The following is a 16,312-nucleotide window of genomic DNA, read 5'->3' on the forward strand; positions in this document are numbered from 1 at the left end:
ACAAAATTGTGAATCTGATAACATGTTTGTGTTTTTTTTCATTCGGAGAGAGAGAGAAAGAGAGATGAAATGAAATATCATAGTAACAGTTGTGTATAAGAGAGAGAGAGAGAGAGAGAGAGAGAGAGAGAGAGAGAGGGAGGGAGAATTGAAAATAGAGATCACAAATTATTAAGTAAGAGAGAGAATGAAATGAAATGGAATATTAACATCTTAAAGAGGTCGGTGTTGCCTACGTGACCAAACCATTTCGAACTGGTGAACCCTAAACCATGTATGGTTATAGAAATGAAATGGAATATTAACATCTTAAAGAGGTCGGTGTTGCTGAGGCGATGAAACCATTTCGAACTGGTGAACCCTAAACCATGTATGGTTTTGTGTGGGGTATGTGTGATCACTGATACATGTGTGCCCAATGCTGAGAGAGAGAGAGAGAGAGAGAGAGAGAGAGAGAGAGAGAGAGAGAGAGAGAGAGAGAGAGAGAGAGAGAGAGAGAGAGAGAGGCAAATCCGATATCATGTCTGCGTATAACAAAAAAGAGATCCTTAAATGAATCTACATTATAAAAAACCAAAGAGAGAGCAGCCTGAGTACACTATAATGAAGCTGATACCATGTATAGCTGTGTGGGGTATGTGTGATCACCTACTGTATGGGTGTCCAGTGCAACATAACCGTTATTGTAGGGTTTCTACTTATTGGAACTATGTGGGGTGTGTGTCACACTGGTACAATGTGTGTTCTTTTCGATATAATCGAGGCCAAACTGTTACAATTTGGTGAATCTGATACCATGTTTGCGTATTTCAAAAAGAGACCCTAAAATGAATCTAGAGAGAGTAGCTCGAGCATACTATGGTGAATCTGGTACCATGTACAACTGTGTGGGTTATCTGTGATCATCTACTGTTTGGGTGTCCATTGCAACATAACTGTTACATACTGGTAAATCTGATACCATGTCTTCACTTAAAAAAAGGATATGCTATATTTAATGTAGGGTTTCTACTTATCGGAACTATGTGGGGTGTGTGTCATCACTGGTACAATGTGTGTTCTTTTCAATATAATGGAGGCCAAACTGTTACAATTTGGTGAATCTGATACCATGTTTGCATATAACAAAAAGAGACCCTAAAATGAATCTAGAGAGAGTAGCTCGAGTACACTATGGTGAATCTGATACCATGTATAGTTGTGTGGCCGATTATGTGTGATCACCTATTGTTTGGGTGCCCATTACAACATAACCATTACATACTGGTAAATTTGATACCATGTCTGCGCTTAAAAAAAGGAGATGCTATATTTAATATAGGGTTGCAACTTGCTACTTATTGGAACTATGTGGGGTGTGTGTCATCACTGGTACAATGTGTGTCCTTTACAATATAATCGAGACCAAACCGTTACAATTTGGTGAATCTGATACCATGCTTGCATATAACAAAAAGAGACCCTAAAATGAATCTAGATTAAAAAAAGAGAGATTACCAAAAACCAAAACAGAAGGACCTTTTTTTGCCACTAGGTGGTCTTGCAAAGAAGCCTGCAATGATGGCAGATGAAGCATGGATTGTCCTTGACCAAAAGGCACTGGGAACAATCCGGTTAAGCTTGGCATCAATGGTGACCTTCAATGTTTCAGTGATGAAGACCACGAAGGACTTGATGAAGTCACTTGATGGCCTCTACAAGAAACCATCGGCATCCAATAAGGTATTTCTCATGAAGCGCTTGTTCAATCTAAAGATGGCAGAGAATGGTTCAATTGCAGAACACCTAAATGACTTTAACACCAATATAAGTCAATTGTGATTGGTGAAAATAAATTTTAGATGACGAAGTGCGAGCTCTCCTTGTGCTATCATCTTTATCGGCCACGTCCAAAAGGATTGCTGGTCCAAGGATAAAAAGGACTTGGAGTCTCAAGACAAAAATCCAAAATCAGAGGCCAATGTAGCAGGTAAAGTAGAGCAAGATGCTCTAATTCTCTCATTAGACAATGTGTCTAGTTCCTGGATAGTAGATTTCGGGGCTTCACTCCATGCAACACCACACAAGAAACATTTCCAAGATTACATCAAAGGTAATTTGGGTTATGTATACTTGGGAGATGATGAATCTTGTGAAATTGTCGGTAAAGATATAGTTTGTGTCAAAACTGCTAATGGAGATGAATGGAAGCTTAAATATGCTAGGCATGTTCCTTCTTTTTGCAAGAATTTCATCTCTACATGACAATTGGATGATGAAGGTCACAACATTGCATTTGAAAACAACTGGTGGAAGATCTCAAAGGGATCTTTGGTGGTTGCCAAAGGAGAGAAGGTTGGTACACTTTACTTGTGTACTGTCAACTCACAATCTTCAGCTTGTGCAACAACTAAAAAAGTCGACAGTGCAGTGTGGCATTATCGGCTTGGGCATATGAGTGCCAAAGGAATGCAAATCCTTCAAACAAAGAAGCTTCTACCAGGTTTGAAAGAATTGGACTTAGAGTTTTGTGATAATTGTGTTTATGGAAAACAAAAGAGGGTAAAATTTTAGAAATCAAGAAATGGAAGAAAAAATAAAAAACTTGAGTTGGTTTATTATGATGTTTGGGGTCCTAAAAGTACACCATCACTTCATGGCTCATTGTACTATGTAACATTCATAGATGATGTGACTAGGAAAACATGGATTTATGTAATCAATAATAATTCCAATGTGTTTTTCATATTTCAAAGGTGGAAAGATTTTGTGGAGAATGAAACAGGTGGTACTAAGATTAAATGCCTCAGATCCGACAATTGAGGTGAATATTGCAGCCAAGTTTTTGAAAGCTTTTGTTCTAGCAATGGCATTTAGAGGCAAAAGACAACCCCAGTGACACCTCAACAAAATGGGATTTTAGAAAGGATGAATAAGACAATCATGGAGCGAGCACGAAGCATGCGGCTACATGCAGGCCTACCGCTTAAGCTTTGGGCGGAAGCAATAAGTACATTTGTGTACTTAATCAACTGGTCACCCTCAACGGCATGGGATGGGGGAGTCCCAAAGGAGGTGTAGACAGGTAAACCGGTGAACTATTCATTTCTCAAAGTGTTTGGGTGCGAGGCTTTCATGCCCATAGATAGAAGCATAAGGTCAAAGCTAGATGCAAAGTCCAAAAAATGTTTCTTCATTGGCTATGGAGAAGGTGACTTTGGGTATCACCTATGGAATCCTGATGATGGTAACATCTTTAGGAGTAGAGATGTAATTTTTAACGAGAACAAAATATGTACAAAGATTCCTTGGAAAGAAAACAAACAAAAGAAACAAGTGATGAGTACATAGAGCTTGAGGACGGTGAAGACTCAAGTAGTGCAAACGGTGACAACGTACAACAACGTCAACCAAATGAGGAGCCTCAACCTATTCCTCAAAGATCTACAAGAGAAAGTAGACCTCTAGAAAGGTTTATTCTTTCCTTCAACCATCTCTTGATCTCAGATTCTGGAGAGCCGGAATCATATGAGAAAGCTATGCAACACAAATCCAAAGAAAAATGGATAAAGAGCATGCAAGTGGAGATGGACTCATTACATCGCAACCAAACATGGGAGTTGGTTGAGTTGCCTAAAGGTAAGTGGGCACTTCAAAACAAATGGGTGTACAAGTTGAAGGAAGAACACGGTGGGAAGAAAAGGTACAAGTCTAGGATTGTGGTAAAAGGGTTTTCTCAAAAGAAAGGTATTGACTTCAATGAAATATTTTCTCCTGTTGTAAAAATGAACTCAATGAGACTTTTCATAATCCTTGTGGCTACTCATGATTTAGATCTTGAGCAAATGGATGTAAATACAACATTCCCTCACAGTGGTGACTTAGAGGAGAAAATTTACATGCTTCAACCAAAGGGATATGAAGTAAACGCTAAGGAGAAAATGGTTTGCAGATTAAAGAAAAGCTTGTATGGTTTAAAGCAAGCATAAAGACAGTGGTACTTGAAGTTTGATCGATGGATGTTGGATCATGGATTCACAAGATGCAACTCAGATCATTGTATCTACACAAAAAATTTGGGAGATGAGAAGTTCATCATCATATTGTTGTATGTTGATGACATGTTGATTGAAAGTGCCAACAAGCAGGACATCAAAGACCTAAAAGAGGAGTTATCTAAATCTTTTTCAATGAAAGATTTAGGTGCTGCAAAGAGGATACTTGGTATGAAGATATGAAGGGACAGGACAAAGAAGACAATAAATCTATCTCAAGGGATTACATCAAGAAGGTACTAGAAAGGTTTGCAATGCAAAATGCAAAAACAGTTTCTACACCTTTGGCTGGTCACTTTAAACTAACCAAGGATATGTGTCCAAAGACACAAGAGCAGATAGCCAATATGTCTATAGTTCCATATGCTGCAGCGGTATGTTCTCTTATGTATGCTATGATCTAGACAAGGCCGGACACTGCACATGCAGTGGGAGTTGTAAGTAGGTTCATGGGCAACCCAGGTAAAGAGCACTGGTAAAATGTGAAGTGGATACTTAGGTATCCGAAAGGGACAACAAGAAATGCTTTGTATTTTGGAAAAACTAATATTTTTCTTCAAGGGTATGCTAATGCAGATATGGCAGGTGACAATGATACTCGAAGGAGCACTACTGGCTATGTCTTCACGGTTGGAGGCACAATAGTAAGTTGAGCTTCAAAGCTGCAAAAAGTGGTCTCACTTTCTACCACATAAGCAGAGTATGTAGCAATTACAGAGGCAAGCAAAGAATTTTGTGGCTTCAAAAATTCTTAGAAGATCTTGGATTCAAACAAGACAATTGTGTCTTGTATAGTGATAGACAAAGTGCTATCCATCTTGCAAAGAACTCAGTCTTTCATTCAAGGACAAAGCATATTGAGGTGAGATATCACTTCATACGCACTCTTTTGGAAGAGGGACAAGTAAAGCTAGGCCCAGGTTCATACAAGTGAAAATCATGCAGACATGTTTACAAAGGTGGTCAACAAGGAGAAGTTGAGCTTTTGCTCATCTTCTATTGGCATTCAAGGATAAGAAGCCAGGATGGAAAGCAGTCACAGGTTTGGTTTGGAAATCAGTCTCCAAGTGGGAGATTGTTAAGTATGGAGCTTGATTTACCCCTTGTAATTTTTTGTATTAAAAATGCACATTTGTAAGGCCCCCATTATGAGGAGAAGCCATCCTGCGTGAAGAAAATTCACTCGTCAGAAATTGAAAATTCCTTTTCATCGGAATATTATGGCTGGACGGCGGCCAAAAAGTGAACGAAAAACGGTTGATCATTTAGCCAATTGACTGGTTGCTGGTAGTCAATGGCCAGTGGTCAATTTCAAAGGAGGACTTGTCTTTTCAAGGGCGGCCACACATGGGCTGATTGGAGGGTCCATTTCTGGACTTGTCTACACAAGGGCGGCTACACATGGCTGCCTCTCATGAGAGAGGGCAACCCTTTTGGCTTATAAAAGAAGACCATTTCTACACACATTTGGTGTGTGAAATTGATGCAACAAGGTGGGTGTGAGGTGGTGGGAGTGAAGCAAGGCGGTAGCTCTATTAAGGGTATAATCCCTTTGTAACCTACTTCTTGTTTGAAGTACTAAAGCCATTGAGTGGCTGCTTTCCCATGGATGTAGCCCAGAGTGGGTGAACCACGTATATTGTGTATGCTCTCTCTCTCTCTCTCTCTCTCTCTCTACTCTATAATCTCTCGTGTGTGAGAATTTATCTCTCTCCATTAAGTAGACTACTCATTCATCTACTTAGCTACGTCATATTTCCTAATAGTATTGCCTTGTGTCAAACAAGGTACATAGAGACATTGCTATGTAAGTTTGGACTTGAGAATTGCAAACCTATAGCCACTCCCATGGAAACATGTCTGAAATTGAGTCTTCATGATGTTGGTGATCCTGCCAATGTCACTCTTGACCTAAGAGCTGTTGGATGCCTCATTTATGTATGCAACATGAGGTTGAATATTCAATTTGCAATCTCATAGGTCAACAAATTTATGCATAGCCCAAGGCCTAAGCATTGGCAGGATATCAAGTAGATCTTTCACTTCTTTAGTGGCACTTTACATCATAGGTTGTTTTATCCCAAGGGGGGATCATTGCCGCCAAATTTACATGCTTTTTTGGACTCATACTGGGCTGGTTGTTTTGACACGCGAGTGTCCACGAGTGGTTTTTTTTTCATGCTCGATAGTTCATGCATATCATGGTTGAGCAAGAAGCAATTTATTGTGGCCACTTCTATTTGCGAGGTTGAGTACAGGGCAATCTTCACATCTACGATTAAGTGTGTATGGCTCAGAAACCTTATGGCTGATTTGGCTGGCGGACACGACAATGCCAACACTATCTACACTAACAGCCAGAGCGCATTGGTAGTTGTGAGGAACCCAAATTTTTATGCTCACACAATGCACATTGTGCATTACCACTATATCAGGGAGAGTCTCTTAGCAGGAGATATTAGCTTGGCTTATGTGCCAATATAGGACAACCTTGCAGATCTTTTCACAAAGGCATTAACTAGTGATAAGTTTGAAGCTTTCTGCAAAGCTTTGGGCTTACTCACCTTTGTGGACTGATCATGTCCTCACAGGGCATGGCACTTCCCTATACTCTATGTGCGTGCTCTTTCATTGCATCACTCCCATGGGGGGATTTTTTACCATATACACGTGGTAGTGATGTGTGTGAACACACTTAGGACCGTCGGGGCATTGTTTCGCTTACTAGGAGGTTTTTCCCCCATGAATTGTATATACGCCCATCACTCTAGGGCTATTTATCTTTCCATTGCACACTAGGTAATCCACTCTCTGTTGTGTGCCTTAAGCTTCCTTCATCTTCTCCAAGTTGTGTGTGTTTTCATGCAACCCTAATTCCAACACCACTTGAGTATTTCTTGCAATATTTTATGCTTTCAAATCTATCATCTTCAACTCTAAGTCCTCAAACCTTGTTTGAAGCAGCAATGCTCAACATTTTCCTCTCCTTTAACAAATTCTTGATAAGGAATGTTCACCAAAGAAAACAATCTTTTTCCCAGCTCCATCCACACCCCTTCACCCTCTTTCCTAACTTTAGATCTGACCACTTCCACATCCTGAGTTGTCATGTACCAACCATCAAGATCTGAGTTGTCATGTACCAACCATCAAGATCTAAGTTACCTTCAAACATATGTTTCAACTTTCCTTCCAACTCCTTGCAAGCCCATACTCTACTTAATAGAATAATCTTCTTAGATTGAATCTTGGAATAATCAAATTTCAACAATTCCAATTGCTCATTCCATGTTGCAGACCATTTGTCTTTCCACTCCTGCAATCTCTCTGTCGTACTCTCCCTCCTATTTTGGAACTTATAAAACTGAGCAAAATCTTTGACCTTTGTAGGTCCTTCTTCAAGTCTTTAGATTCCTCCAAATCCTGATTAGCTTGGCATCCTATCTTGATCTCCTTGAGACCATTTGTAACTCTAAAATCTGACCATGTAACTTCTCTCTTTGTAGGAGAGTGTAATTGTGTTATCCCTAACCAACAATGTTTTTCACCAGGTCCAAAGCTTTATAAGCATCTACAACACTGATTTGGCTATCAAACTTATTGATCATTTTCTCCCCTTTGTCAAATGCATGTGTAGTATCTCTCCTTCTTTTGGTTTCCTGATCATCTAGCTTCTTCTTCTTGTTCAATTTCAAAGAAGATTTAGTGGAAAAAACATTGCATGGTTGTTGGGCGGTTACGCCGCTAGCGGTGGCTATGATAGCGAGAACTCAACCGACAAACAAGAATGTCAGACGAGGACAGTGCTTAACCCGCAGGCGCATGGAAACAAATAGGTGCATGTCGAATCACCTACTTGACCTTCAAATGACAATCACTACCAAGGAAATCAAACCTAAGTTCTCAAATACGCAAATGACTGAAATTCGTACTACAAACAAATGCTATGTGAAACATGATCTCAAGTCATCGAATCAGCCTCAAACTCAAAGGGAGGTCTCCACACTAGGTAAGGACAATACCCTATGAATCTACAATATAATCTCAACCTGTAACCACTCCGTGCGGTAAACGCGTATGAAGACAGGCCGACAAATTGAGGTGACCGAATTTCTACTCCAATGGTACTAATGTGTAGCTCTACTCGCTGTGGTTCTATAGATATATGGCACGCTCAATTCTGACACATAGGTAGGGAGAAAACTCACATAGAAGCTCGTGGGAGCTCACCTCGGGTAGATGCCAAATGCGCGCACACTTGGTATTGGTGCGTAGCTCTTGCCGTTGCTAACACAATGGCGGTGTCACTTCTCCAATGGCGGCTCCGTAGCTTGCGTAGCAAGAGGATATACTCTCTCTCTCTCTCTCTCTCTCTCTCTCTCTCTCTCAGACACAGTCACGACGATTCAAAACTTATCTTGATTAATGATTCAAAAAACCGTGTCTTAGGTTTACAATAATTGGCTCTTATACTTCAGCCTTGGAGGTGTGAACACATCTCTAATCTAATTACATAAGTAGGTGAAACTACTTGGGGAATACAAGCTGGAAACTCAATTGAGTCCCGCTAATTACAATGAATCGGCTCCATGAAAAATGAAATGTGGGAAAGACATTTATTACAATAAGTGTTTACAAAAATATGAGTGTGAGCAAAAATGTATAGGTGTAGTCCTCTGCTCAACACTCCCCCCTTCCGCGTTCATGTCGTCCCTAACATGACATCCTTGCTTTGTCTTTAGTGGAGTCCCGCCGATTTCAGCATTTGAAGATGTGACTCGTATCTCAGGTTTCTAATAGTCAATGTAGGGCCGAATATTTTACTTTTATGAGTAAAGAAACCAGTATAGAATGCCTCCTCAAAGGCCTGCATGTGGAAACTCGGCATAAACATGATTCTCTGATAAAAGAGGTGTAATACTTTTGGAGATGGCTGCAAAGCTAAATCATACATCATATCTATGACAGTGTCGGACGTTGACAACAATGTTGAGCTGGTAGCTTTATCCGGCGCGAACACTTCAATGCAAGCCAATAATGTCTTGAAAATCTTTTTGAGCATTTGACACGAAAGGTCAGGAGAGCCAGTAAAGAGCTTAATGGTGCCCGTTAGGGTTTTTACCATGTAGGCATTACTTATTCTCTCTCCCACCTGTTGGGTATTCAAGCCCAGCTTCCATAGTGTCTACGCCCGTGAGAACAAGTCTTATAGGCATGCAGTAGAAAGATAAGTTAAAGTAGAGTTTTCATGAGTCTTTTTTAGGCTTAATATACACATTTTAATAATTCAATCAAAGTGTGTGTTATTTTTCCTATAGTGTCGATCTCGCTCTCTCTCTCTCTCTCTCTCTCTCTCTCTTTCTCTCGTTCTTTGCAGCTGCATCCATCTCCAAGCTCGCCATGGCTCCTCTCAGACGTCACCCTCCATAGCCCTCTTTCCAACAACTGGTATCAGAGCCTATGCTCTTGGAGGCCTTGGCTTGAGTTAATACGGCCTGGGAGCTACTGCTTCGACCTGTAGCAAGCCGAGTAACACCACCATCACGCCATCTTCTAAGCCACGACTATCGACACTGAAGCGCCTTGCATATCAGCCTCTTTGCGCTGCTCTGAAGCAAGCCGTTGTCGGCGCTGTCTGCTACAGACCCTTAGCTGTTTGTGAAGTTTTTTTTGCATTAGAAATACCTAAGGCTTGTCCACCCATTCTACCCTTGGACGCCCCCCATGTAAGAGGTGCTTCTCACCTTCAAAGCCAACTTTGTGGGTGGTCTTCTTCCATCCGTATCTGAAGGGGAACTCAAGAGCTACTTTTCATACTTTGGCAAAGTTATCGAGAACCAAATCATGCTAGAGCATGGTACTGGGAGATCTCGGGGTTTCGGATTTATGACCTTTGATGATGAGCAAGAGGACAAACGCTTGAGCGGGAGATGGTCATTTCGAAATAGATTCACATGTCCATTTATACATAAGAATAAAGTGGCATCCAAAATCAGAAATACAGCCAGTAATGATTTTTTCTTTTATTTTGACAATTTTCTTCGTGCATTCGATCCATCCACATATGCATACCAGTTCAGTGTGATAGTTTTGTTGAAAGTTTATCTTTTGTCAAGAAAATCAGTCAAAGGCTTGTTTGCTCTCATCATAAGTCAGTCATGCCATGATAAAAATTTGTACGGGATATAGACACTGCCACACAGATCAGTGGTAAGACCTCCCAATTTTGTTTTGTCAGTTCTCAGCCTATTTTTTATTGCTTCTCATGAGGTTATTGGGTACACCTTAAACCCAAGGTTTGGTAGTGAACCAAAAAATCCATCTATTGGTAGCTAATGTTTTGACCTACACCCTATCTGTTCAAGGGGGGGTTTATCATAGCACCAGGTTATGGATACACCAAAAATCCTTAGTTGTGAGAAAACCTAAAACTCACGGTTAACGAGTACACCAAGAACTCCAGATATCATGAGTTGCTTGTCCAGTTCGGGCTTGAGGGGGGGATTGTTGGGTATTCAAGCCCAACTTCCATAGTGTCTACGCCCGTGAGAACAAGTCTTATAGGCATGCAGTAGAAAGATAAGTTAAAGTAGAGTTTGCATGAGTCTTTTTTAGGCTTAATATACACATTGTAATAATTCAATCAAAGTGTGTGTTATTTTTCCTACAGTGTCGATCTCGCTCTCTCTCTCTCTCTCTCTCTCTCTCTCTCTCTCTCTCTCTCTCTCTCTCTCTCTCTCTCTCTCTTTCTCTCATTCTTTGCAGCTGCATCCATCTCCAAGCTCGCCATGGCTCCTCTCAGACGTCACCCTCCATAGCCCTCTTTCCAACACCACCTTCAGTCCTGGCATCCTGGGGTAATTAAGCCAATTCGACTTCTTTGCTGTGATTCTCTCATGTTCTTGCCAACTCATGACTTGTGGCACTGGACAGAATGTTGCATCTTCTTTAACTTCCTTGGGTGCCTCCACCAAATAGATTAGGTAGGTTGGATACTTTGTCAACCACCCTTTCCTCCATCTCGGATGGGAGTCTACTATCTTCTTTGATTCCTTCTCTTTTGTGATGTCGCCTTCGTATAGCGCGACATATGCTCTTCTTCTATCCTTTTCTTTGTCTTCAACACTTCAACCTTTAGTAGAGGAAGGGGCAATGTAGGTCGCATCCACTGTTCTTGCAGCACCTTAGTATCCACCCCTTGAAGTCCAATGGAAAACAGGAGTCTTCTTTCCCACTCCATGGCCGCCTTTGCACACTCCTCTGTTGCCTTCTCTATCTGCTCGTGCAATCTTTTTTCCTCATCCTCGGTAAGTCTTGATGTTGCAGTCTCGTCTTGTGCAGAGGCTGGATCTTCACTTGTTGTGGCTTCCCCAGTCTCTGGAAGCTCCATGGCTGCCCAGCCTATTTCTTCTTGCTGATCCTCTGTATCTTTTATCACTTTGTCTTGCAGATCTTGGAGCTACTTTCGGAGGGCCTCATTCTCCGCTTTCAGTGCTTGGGTCTCTGATGTCAGTCATTCTTCTGCAGCCAATGAGCCCTCCTCAATGTGCAATCTCTGTACTTGCTCTAGGCGCAATTCTCTTTGCAAACTCCGGATTTGATCTTCCAGACCTGGGATTATTGCTCCCTCTGGATCTAGTCTTGCTCTGCTAGCTCTTGGTGTGGATCTAAGCCTTAGGATTGTTTTATCCTGCAGCTCCATCCTTTCTTGTAGCTCAATGAGCTCGTCCTTTGCATCTTCCAATTCCTCATTAAATCTTTCTTTGGCTTCTTGTACACTGGCCACCTCTCTTGAAGTATTAGTAAGTTGGAGGATTAGTCCATCTCTTTCATTTTCTGCTTTTAGGAGAGATTCCTTGAGGTACTCTGATTCTTCTAGTGCACTCTCATATTTTGTTTACATCTCATCTTCTCTCTTTTCCGCTTCTTCTTTGCTATCCCTCATTGCCTTTGATCGGGCTTTGATCTGCTGCAACAGTTGATGCACTTTCTGGATATCTCTTTCATCCTCATCTTCGAGCTCATCCTCCTCTTCAAGCTCATCCTCTTCAAGCTCATCTTCGAGCTCATCCTCCTCTTCAAGCTCATCCTCTGCCTTCTCAGGTACCAACCTCTGCTCTCTGTCGAATCGATTCTTGGTCCTCCTCTCCTTTCCTTTCTGTTCTTCCTGTGTTAAGGCAATGCCATACACAACTTTGAGGGCCTCTTCTTGAGTATATCTTGTGTCTATTAGAACATCATAATGCTCTTTCTTCTCTTGAATTGGATCCGTTGCCTTCTCCTCTTGCTGTATTTCAGGCTTTTCTGGCACATCCACCACCACTTTAGTAGTCATTTCCTCCACTATCTTTTCCTCTCCTTCAGGACTAGACTCTTCTACCTTGCCCTTGCCCTTGTCACCTCCTTTTAATTCAGCTTTAATGTGCTGAACTTCTGCTTCGGTGTATGGCTCTACTGGTTGCTGCTCCAATATAGCTTCTGATTCTTCATAAGCCTTGATATATTGATTGTACTAATCAATATTTGGTCTTGTTGAGCTGGATCCGACTTTAGTTGGTTCTGGTACCCACTTTTCCTCAAAATCTCCTTTTGAAGCTCGCTCGGCTCTAAACTGTTCAATTAGCCTCTCCATTCTAGCGGCTTTCTGGCTCTTAGTTTGCTTGGGAGCGGGTTTCTTCTTGGTCTTCTTCTTGAGGGGCTCATTTGATTCTTCTTCTGGCTCGGAAACAATCTCTAGCGTCCGCCTTGCCCTTGTTGACACTCTCTTGGTGACCTCTGGCTGGTCTTCATCTTCATCTATCTCTTTTAGCCATTGGTTTTGCGAGGGAGCCTTTGGCCATTGGTCCCTTGCTCCGATAGCTTCATAAGCTATCTTAGTCAACACTTCGGCTCCCCCAATGTACTTTGGCTTCTCGTTTTGCAAAGCAATTACTTGCTCATGAATGTGCTGAGCATAATTGACTTCCTTCGGGATGTTGCTCTTTATTGCCCAAGTGATGGTTGTGGCAATGGCATGTGGTGGTGTGGTATACTTTTGTGGTCTTTTGCTGCATATGTGTAAAAATTGGTGTAGAGCCGGCAAAGCTTTGCCGCTCTCGGATCTGCCATGTCTTCATAGGTGGCATTTTACTCTTTGGCCCATACACTTCTATAGCTTCTCGTCTTTCTCTGACTAAGCTTCCTTTGTTGTGCACCTTCAGAGCATCTGCAATGAGCTGAGGAGTGATAACCACTTCAAATTTTTCCCCGTCCCAGGCTGTGAGTGTAGCCATTCCGTCTTTTGTATGGTGGTTAACCAACTCATGCACTCTTTGAGCTTCTACTCCTGATGGTCTGGAAGTAAAAAAACTGCGGAGATCTGTCCTTTCCATGTATCTGCTTATCTCCTCTGTTCTGTTGTAGTCCACCAGTTCTTGGGGAATCATTGGGATATCCACTGTTTGTCCTTGTGGGTCTCTGAAAGTACCTTGGTATATCTTTATCCCCTGTTCTTCTAACACTGCTTCTTCTATCCAAGTCTTGTGGGCTTGAGAGTCTCTGGGGGAATAGAAAATGGCTCGACTTCTGCTATTGCTTCCCTGAGTGTCGGTCTCTTTCTCTTTGCTGAAGACTTCCCCGAATCCATGGATCCTGTAACTCCAATTTCAGAAGTTAGCGTCTTTTTCAGTACTGAAAGCCGAAATTAAGCTTTTAACTATCCAAATGACTTAAAAATTGAAACATAAGCTATTCAGGGCCTAAGGATGCAATGCATATGGAAAAATATGACATTTGGGTGCAAAATCATGCAGTAGACACCATACGCGTATGATGTCTTTTGTGTCAAAATGGCTTGATATTGGTTGTGCTTGTAGCTGATAGTGCATACATCCATTCTATATGTCTGGATTTGAATTTGGGTCCCATTTGGTCAAGTTATGGTCATTTTAGTCCTGGTCAGCAGGCTCTTTGCAAGATATTGAGGGGAAATTGGATTTTGTGATCCAAATTGGATGAAACTTGGTGGTTGGCTCTCAAATGGCATGTAGATCACTTATGTGTGGTGGTTGCAACTTTGAAATGCAAAAATCAAGTAGGGAGACATCATACGCGTATGATGTCTTTTTGGGTAAAATTGAACCATTTTGCATTGTAAGCTTTTATATAGGCTTAGACAATGATTTTATGAAATTTGGGTATAGTTTGGACTAAAATTGGCTCTGGAGACATCATACGCGTATGATGTCTTTTGTGTCAATTTTGCATGAGATTGGTTCTGTGGGCTCCTCATATGATAGTAAAGGACTGTGTGTACTCCAATCTAGACTTGAAGTTGAGTATGATGAATTTTGGCAAGATCAAGCTTTAAACAGAGGATTTTCGCTAATTGGGCTAATAGAGTGATCCCCTTGACCAAATGGTACCAAACTCCATATGTGGCATGTATTTGATATATATAATGGATATATGATGAAAAATGATTAATTTTGGCTCTGTATGTGCAAAGTGACATCATACGCGTATGATGTCTTTTTGGCCAAAATGGTACTTTTTGGTTCCAGATAGCTTGTGCATGTGTTGAACAACATCCCTACAAAGTTTCATTGAGTTTGGAGCTATTTTGGAAAATTTAGGGCCATAAGTCGGTTTTTTGCCCTACTTTGCGTCTTTTTAGTTTCCAATTGGTTTTCCAACTCCAAATCTCATGATACTTTGTACATTTGATGTTGTTAGCATATAGAAAGAGGCTATGCATTCATGTGTTCAAGATGATTTGAAAATCATGCTATGAGACATCATACGCGTATGATGTCTATTCTTGATAAAAAGTGTTTTTTGGTGCAAGGCATGGTTTGTGCTAGTGCCCTAAGCCATGCTAACTAGTTTTCAACTTTAAAAATCATCAGTTTAGTTAAAAGCTCCCTTTGTAGGCATTTCAGTCTCCGAAGTCGTCGTTTGGTGTTGGAGTTGATTTTCCTCGATCTTTCTCCTCGAGAGTTGCATCCCGAGCTCATTTGAGGTGTTGGGAAGTTGTCTATGTGGTTGGACTCGACTTTGGTTCCTTCTTTTCCACCTTTAGCCATTTGATTGCCCGAAAGCATCTTTTCCACCTTTGGTAAGTGAAACGGATTTCTTTTGGGTTTTGCTTGTACACATGTGTCATTGATGACTATTTGAAGTTTCTTGTGAAGTTTCATGGCAGTCGGTCGTCAATTTTGGCCGTTATGCCAAAATGACGCTTTGTGAGTCTGTCGCTGAATTGGTTGTTTTGACCCACTTTTGGTGGTCCAAACCTGGAGATACTCCATGGTTGCATTGTCCTCGATGTTGTCAAGCTTCTTGTGAAGTTTGGTGTCGTTTCCACAACTTTTTCCTGTTTGCCGCTTGCAGGCTCTATTGACCTAGGGTTTTTTCAGTTGGTCTTTCTTGTACTTTGAGAGTTAGGAACTCATTTTCTACACTAGGGTAAGCCACCTATTGTTTCTTGCATGGTTTGGTTAGGCGGTTGTGCCTCTACCTAGCATTCTACCCATTTCCCCATCTGCTCTTGTTTATTTGTTTTGGTTAGTTTTCGCGACAAAAGTTAGTGATAAGCATCAAAAGCTTATGGCAACGAGTCTACCTCTCATATCTAGAGTCCTCTGAGCTCTCATAGCGGTCGTAGAAGGTTGTAGAAGGTCGGATGCTCCTGTGTGCTCTTTGCTCTCTCCAAGTAGGTAATAGTGCAAATGAGCTTGTAAGTGAAGTCAAAAATACGTAACTCTGGACTTCCCGGCTTACTTGTTACCAAATTTGACATATGCTCCTATCTCGTCGTGAAATGTACTTTAGGATTTGAAATTTCTCAATTTGGACTCCGTTTGACCTGTTTCTGAGAAATTTGTCCACTTTGCCAAAATTCTACCATTTCGGGCTTTCCGCAACTTTTCCGGAATTGTGCCCAATTTTTACCATGGGTTGCTCCTGTCATTAAGATCATCACCATCTATTCTTTTCTTTTTTCTGTTGGAATTAGGGTTGCAGAGAAACGCACACAGCTTGGAGAAGACGAAGGAAGCTCAAGGCACACAATAGAGAGTGTGTTACTTGGTGTGCAATGGAAAGATAGATAGCCCTAGAGTGATGGGCGTATATACAATGCACGGGGGAAAAAACGTTCTAAAGAGGAAAAAAATGCCTCGGCGGTCCTAGTGTAATTACACACATCACTACCACATGTATATGGTAACAAATCCCCCCTGGAGTGATGCGGTGAACGAGAACTGGCACATGAGTAAAGGGAAGTGCCATGCCCTGAG

The sequence above is a fragment of the Adiantum capillus-veneris genome, chromosome 19, assembly GCF_014529385.1.
Source record: "Adiantum capillus-veneris isolate H3 chromosome 19, ASM1452938v2, whole genome shotgun sequence".
Classification (NCBI taxonomy): domain Eukaryota; kingdom Viridiplantae; phylum Streptophyta; class Polypodiopsida; order Polypodiales; family Pteridaceae; genus Adiantum; species Adiantum capillus-veneris.